Source organism: Perognathus longimembris, chromosome 18 (assembly GCF_023159225.1).
Source record: "Perognathus longimembris pacificus isolate PPM17 chromosome 18, ASM2315922v1, whole genome shotgun sequence".
In the NCBI taxonomy this organism is placed as follows: domain Eukaryota; kingdom Metazoa; phylum Chordata; class Mammalia; order Rodentia; family Heteromyidae; genus Perognathus; species Perognathus longimembris.
In genome coordinates, this window is record NC_063178.1 from 5,972,790 (window position 1) to 5,980,742 (window position 7,953).

A 7,953-nucleotide genomic window follows, 5' to 3' on the forward strand; every position below is an offset into this window, starting at 1 on the left:
TTTATTAGAGTTGTGTCAAGGAGTCATCTAATATATATTAATTCCTTTTATTTTTTGCCAATCCTAGGGCTTCAATTCAGGGTCTGGGTGTTTTCCCTGAACAAGTCTCAAGTCTAGCATTTTACCACTGGAGCCACACCACCATTTGTTTTTAATTTATTGGAGATAAGAGTCTCTCAGACTTTCCTATCTGGGCGCGTTTCAAGTCTCCTGAGTTGCTAGGATTATAGGAGTGAGCCACTGGTGTCTGGCTATTAATTACTTTTAATCAACCAATTTTTCAAGTATCTTTATTCTATGGTTTGTTATATTAAATTCACGTAGTAGAACACTGACTCTTAAGAATATATATAATTCTGACTCACCAAATGAAATAAAACAAGTAAGTCTGATTGGGATGTATCTCAATTGTAGTGTGTAGGCTTTAGTATATGCCAGGCCAAGTATTTCATTTCCAACACCCATAAACAAAAGAAAACACACAAAAAAAACTTTATATGATATGACTTACAAATCATGTGATGAATAAACTGTTCAATAGTTTAGACACAGTAATACTTACAAAGAGCATACATATTTTTTATTAAGTAGTATTTCAAGATTTTAATGTACTGTAGCAATTTTACATCTTTATAAACAAATGGGTTTCTATATTTTGTCCATGTATTTTTGAAGAAATTTTTATTTGGGGAGATTTTTTTCTATCTTTTCAAATGCTGTTCCTATGAGAAGTGTGTAAAAGAGAAGAATTTTCTTGAAATTAGATTCTATTAAAATTTCTTTTATATTCTAAGACAGTATTTAAGTTGTTTTGGTGAATATGGAAACTATATTTGTTATCTATCAAAGACTGAAAAATTTCATTTCTCCCAAACTTTACAAATGCACCTGCTTTAGTGGCAGCACTTTCTTGGCAACAGAGTGAGTAATTTCAGTGTCATCATTCACTCAGGATAAACCAATAAAAAATTCAGCCCATTTTCCATAATGAGCACAATTCATGAGGACCATAAAAACGTATGTGTCAAGAAATTAGCTTTGTGTCATTGACACCCATGCGAAATGGTATATAACTAATGAAAGGCGTGACAAGAAACTAATGAAATATCAAGGAAAATTAATAAGATGCCCTTCCCATTTCTAAAAGCATTTAGGAAAAAGGCCCAAACTCTAATGGATCATGCTTGATTATTCTCTCCCGCTTGTAATTTTAAAATAATCATTGATCATGTGTAAGAAATGTACTACAAGCCATACCTTTACTCAAGCTAGAAACTTCCCTGCATGGGCTGACTTTAAAATATGTAAGATGCCAGCTGCCCGTAATGCTAATTCGAGACAGCTGAAGCCAACTCGTGCGAACTACTGAGCTGCTTTTCAGCACTGGTTCCACAATGCATTCCAGCACTGATTTTCCACAGCCCTTGTTCTGATTTCTAGTCTATGGAGTATTTAGTCTTGCTCTGTCTCTGTCTCTATCTATGTGTGTATCTGGCTGTCTGGCTGGCTGTCTCTGTGTGTTTTTCCTTCACTCCCTCTCTTCCCATAATTAATGCACTAGCATCTCTGTTTTCCATAATTAATGCATTACCTTCACAAAACTGGTCACTATTCCCTAATAATTATTTCAAAATTCATAAATTTGATAATTGAGTTTGTAGTCTGAAAATGGGTAGAACACACTTAAATATCCTTTGAGAATCAAACTCGCTCCTAAAAGGTACGGTGATCTTTTGATTAACATTTGAAGATAAAATTAGTTTCCTTTTTTTTTTTCCTTTTAATTCTTTTGTGCCCATTCTGGGGCTCCAGTATTCTGGGCCGTCAGCTTTTTTCCGCTTATTCATTCATGATTGGCATTTTACCATTTGAGCTGAGCGTCCATTTTCAGCTTTTAGTTAACTGAAAATAAGTTTCGTGAATTTGTGTTCTATGACTGTCTCTGAACCATGATCTTCACATATTAGCCTCATGAGTAGTTAAGGCAATAGGCATGAACCATCGGCTTCCAACGCTTCTGTATTTTAATGAATTTTTATGCCTATGTTCTTCAAATAATGATGGCTTTTGCATTAAAAAGAATAGATTCATCCTTGAATAGAAAGATTTTTCTACCACCTATTTATTTATCATTTGAATCTTGTTTCCTTTTGATATTATAAAAGTGCCTACATTCATATTTTTCATCATTGAAGTTTGTGGTTAGTTTGCCAAATACAAGTTGAGTTTTGGGGCTGGGAATATGGCCTAGTGGCAAGAGTGCTTGCCTCCTACAAGTTGAGATTTGGTGCTCTTATCAGTTTTTTAATCAATTCTGGTTTTCAGTACTCATAAATCAAGAAAGATTTCAGTACAACATGACTAATAGAAATTGGGAAAATATTATTGATTAACAACCGTGCATTGACACAGGAACTCTTACTGTTGTTATAAATTTCCTGCAACTGCACCAAGAAGGTAAAGATGAGATGGTCTAAAACAATATCAAAAGAGTCCTAAATCGATGCATTTCTAATATTATTCAGCTTTATCTAGAGAGGTATGAGCATTTGCATAATAATAGTACTTTGGGCAGAAGGATAAAAACTCTGACATACTTGATTAAGGGATTTAATTTCTTACAGAATGAATAATTTCTTATTTTGTTTGTTAAAACTTCTTGGGAAGGAGAGTCAATATTCCAGAAGAACAATACCAGTAGAACTTCAATTATCAGACCAGAGATGATTGTTAAACACTAGGAATTAGCACAAGATTCAGAGTTAAATATGCATACTCAATGTTAACTCTCTCTCTCTTTCTCTCTCTCTCTCCCTCTCTCTCTCCTTCCCTCCCTCCCTCCCTCCCTCCACTGCTTTCAATGATTATGGATAGGTTAGCAATGCCAGGAGAAATCAAGTGGTTGTTAACATTGCTCCTTGGTTTAGGACTGCATTAGCAAACAAACATCAGGAAGTTCTCCTTGCTGGGTGCGGGTGGCTCATACCTGTCATCCTAGCTACTCGGGAAGCTGAGATCTGAGGATCAGGGTCCAGCCCTGGAAGGAAAAGCTGTGAGACTCTTATCTCCAATGACCGCCCCCTCCCAGAAAAACCAGAAGGGGATCTGTGACTCAAAGTGGTCGCAGAATGCTAGCTTTGAGCAAAAGAGCTCAGGGACAGCGACCCAGGCCCTGAGTTCAAGCCCCACAACTGACAAAAAGAAAAAAAAAAACGAAAGAAACGGCTCGTTGAGGTGGTGATGATGAGTTGTGTTCAGATATCTGTAATCGCTATTGTACACAGTGAAGTTCCTGGACATTTCATCAGTAGACCCATGTAGACTCCAACTGAAGCCTTTTCTGTGTCACACACTCAGGAAAACATCACTCTGAATACAGTGTGCCTAAAAAGAAAAATAATAGTGTCTCCACTTATTTAGATCTTCCTCAGACAGTGAATCAGAGGACAGTCATTCTCACATCCAAATATGTCCAAAAATATCCTTCATCCTTGGTTCATTCTCCCCCATAGTTCTCGCTTTTGAGTGAAACTTAATAACAGCTGTTGAAATTGTCTCCTCCTCACCCTTCTGATTTCTTTTCAAACATGAATCCTATGTCTTCGTGCTCGCCTTTGTTCCTCCAGCCAACCCAACAGCTCCGCTCTAAAACCTAAGCCTGTCTGCTTTTGACCGGGTCTGAGAAACACCTTCTGCGTCTAGTCAGGATTGTTTCTTCTGACATCCGTGTCATATCAGCTTTCCCTTAGGAAACCTGTCTATTGGGAAATTCACAGGCAACTGGATAAAGAGACAAAAGCATCCTACTTGGTTTGGTTTTTTAGATTCTTCCTGTGCATATCCCATTTCCCCTCAAGTTTCTCTTCTCTCCAACACATCTGGGGAGAAGAAAGTGGGAATTCGCCTCCTGAGTCCCCTCATTCTTTTTTGAGTGAGTCTGGAAGCTTCTGTCCACAGCTGTTGGAGTGTTCTCTGTCCACACTTACTTGCTTTTCCTTAGCACACCTTAAAGCAGCCACAAAAATCTGTGAGCTTCATGGTTGCTGTGTTGCGCTTTTTGCAGATCACATTTCTTTTACTCCTTTTATCAAGCAGAGAACACAGGGCCAAGAACAAACACCCAGCCTTAGCATTTTTGGATCACACTGCAGAGCAGATAAAAATCTAGAGTGAGCAAGAGAGTCCCTGGTACCTGTTTCCCCTTCCCTGAGCAGGTAGAATTAGAATTGCTAAACATCAAAATGACCAGGACCTCTGTATTAAATACTACTTTTCAGACTGTGACTTCATGAAGTCATTTGGCATTGTGCTCAATGCAAAACATTGCACCATGCCACCATTTCATCCAGACATGATGGGTATCTGATAGCTGAATACACATTCCTATCCAGTGTACAATTAATTGCAACCTCATGGCAGTGTGTAGCATTCCTTTTCCATTTTTTGGATTTTGTGGCAAGATCATGTACAGTGTTGGTAAGTTACTACTGCAAATTTCTCTTCTTATATGATAGTCAGCATATACCTTATTCTGCTGGAGTGAGGTATACATAGAATGAGGGCTGTTCATTTGGAATATGGTCACTAAGTCATTAAGATGTATTTTAAAAGTACTGTTGCAAAGTAAACTTGTCATATTTCTGGAGCTTATAAGGGACTTTGATTAAATATTCTTCTAGGAAATCCAACCAAGACATCAAATGGAGGAAAACTCTTTGCTCATCAAAGCAGAGAAGAAACACAGATCAGACGATTTGCTTGTCTTGAGTTTAGGTTTCAAATGGCAGATCCCCTTTGAAAAACAGAAGAACTAGTGTTTCTTAACCATTTTTAGTTAATTGATGTAACTTCGTTTATCTATATTATACTGTGTCAGTTTTCATTATCTGCTCCTTAAACACGACTGTGTAATAATAGAATTATTCACCATTCTTATCTCATTATGAAGTAGTTATTTTCTCTTCCCAAAAATGTCTTGAAGTTTTACTGATGTCTTTTTTTATTTAAAAGTGGTAAAAAAAAAAGTGACATTTAAATTTTGGAGCATAGACTCTACAGTTTGTAATAATTAGTATATGTCTGGGATAGTCCTAGCAGAAGATCACAGTACCTCAATAGCTATGTACCTATGAACACATAGGATGATGCTAAGTGAAATGAACTCCAAGTTATGGAAATAAGTTGTTTATCATTGTTGTTATTTTCAATGTACCACATGAAATTATGCCTTTTTCTTTTGTTTTTCTTCCCCATGGTTTCACCCCTGATGTCACTATAACTGATTTTGGTATGAAACTGTAACCCCTCTGTACATCACTTTGACAATCAATCAATAAAAAGGATGCACTTTTAAGAAGGTTAGAAGTAATAAAAAAATAACAAGGGCGTACTGTAAATAAGCTGTATTTCTCAATTATTCTCTTAGTTCCATGATTTGCACAGTAAAGTTATCTAGGCAATGATCTTTACTGTTGAACTAGCTTGGATTGTTATTTGAATTTGCCTCTTCACAAATTGGCCAAAGACCAGGTCATTCATTGTTAGCCTCCTTTTCTTTTTCTCTGACACCTATCTGCAACCTTTTCTACAAAAACTAGAAAGAACGGGTAATACACACATTCTTAGACTGTATAATTGATTTTTATTTCATCTTTAAGCTTAGCCCATAATGTTCACCATTTTCCAAAGCTGTGGTAACCACAGCGAAAAAATTATATTTTTTCTAACATAATTTCTTTATTTTTCCCTTTCTAATATTTTTATTTACTTATTTCTTTTTTATTGTTTGTAAACATAATATACAGAGAGCTTACAGTTACATAAGTCAGGTTATGAGTACATATCTTTTTGAATAGTCTCACCCCTTCCCTCTCTTCCCAGTTTTCCCCTCCAACCCCCCCCCATAAGTTGTATAGCTCATTTTCAACATAGTGTCTAGTGAGTATCACTGCTGTTTAATTTCCCTTTTGTCCCACCATTTCTGTGCTCTCCCTTGTACTCCCCCAAACAGATAAACTTACATACAAGACTTAAGGTACAGAAAGTAAAAACAGCAACAGCAGAGAACTAAAAACTCTTGTTTCCATTTCTTGTAGTTCATTTTGATAAATATCATTTTATATTATCATAATCACATATCTATTGAGCCTTTGTGATCCTCTCCTAAGAATATCCTCCTTTGGTCTCTCTGTGTGACTGTCTAGAGACCTGTATAATTTATCATGTTCAAGTGTATGCATGAATGGATCAAGAAAATGTGGGATATATACATAATGGAATTCTGTGCTTCCATCAAGAAGAATGATATGGTGCCCTTTGTAAGGAAATGGAAAGACTTGCAATAAATTATATGAAATGAAGTAAGCCAGACCCAAAGAAACATAGGTTGCATTGTTTCCCTCATGTGTCGTAACTAGAATGTGCCTATAAATCCGCCCGTGAACACACTGGATAGTAAAAAAAGACAAGTGAAATGTTACACTTTATCTCTGACAAACAAGAAAAAAATATTCTTGTAACAAATTGTTGTAAAGCTAAAACATGATAGCGCACAGAACATAGTGGATGGCTGTCACTTAATGACAAGTCAACTTTGCAGTGGTTGGTGCAATTGCTATTAGAAGGTTGTGCCATTGAGGTGATGCTCATATCTCTACCTCTCCCCACCCCCACCCCGGGCCTCCATTTCGTGCTCAACGTCTTCCTCTCAGATACATGATCACAACACGGGCCTTTCTCAGCTCCATGGTAACAGGATGTCTATATTGTGAAATTCTTGTGTCACCCACTCAAAGGCTTGACCTTTATCCATGGAAGAATTTGAATGGCTCCCAGGTAAACTGAAAATGAAGACGTGCACCCGTGGCTGCTTCCTTGTGTAAACTGCTCTGGCCAGTGGCTTATTGTTGCCCTAGCTGAGCTGACTTTCCACTTTGAGATCTTTACCCAGGCTGTTTTTGCTGCTGGAAACACTTGGCTAGGCTCATAGAATAAAGGACAGGTTTCTCTTTATTATTCAAGTTTGATCTGCTCACTGGACATTTGAATGCATGGCTTTTACAGAGTCATCTCCCCTGTTGCTTACTTTAATACTATTCCACAGTCTCAATTACTTACAATGAGTTCCTTACACAAAAATCTGATTGAGTTTCGACTGCCTGTTTTCTATCAAAATGTGTATTCCATGAAGACTGGAAACATTTTCATTCAGTTCACCGTTCATTTCCTTGGGCTCTAGAAGATGAACTAGCAAACTGTAGGCTCTCCAGTGGTATTTGACTTGAAAAACTCTGTAATAATTCCACGATGTGTATGAACCTTACACACCACACGCTATAAGTCAAAGCTAGGCAGAGTTAGCGAGCTAGGTTAGGCACATCCTATTATAGAAAAATGGGATTTTTCATCGCTTTGAGAGATTTTTCACACCAATTTAGAGTCTTACAGTGGCTTCCCAGTGAGAAGGGATGGGCTCATTGACCACATGAGAAAGTGGTGGGGGAAAGTGCACTTTGAACACAAGTACCTACAGTGGAACTTGCATTGGTGAGGCCAACTCAACACCAGGGGACACGAAATGGAAAGACGACGTGGGGATGACGGCTTCACAGGGGGTTCCCATGTCCTATCTACTCTTGGACAACACGCTTTAAAGGAGAGGGTTTTTCAGGCGTGTCAGTGTTGGAAAAATAAGTTGTAGAGTTACAGAGATCTGTGTTGGAGTGAGTGCCCATATTCAACCCATAGCAAATCCTCTCTTAGCAGCCTTGGCTCACAGTGCGGAGAGTGATTGGAGGGCAGACGAGTTCATCCAGCAGGACAAGAGTAAACTATAGAAACGAAGACCTGACCGCGTACCACGGTGCGTTTGAAAGGTACAACTCCAAAGGTGCAATTGCTAAACCTTGATTAAGACACCCAAATAAACAAATCTTTGAAAGGCTTTGAAAAGTT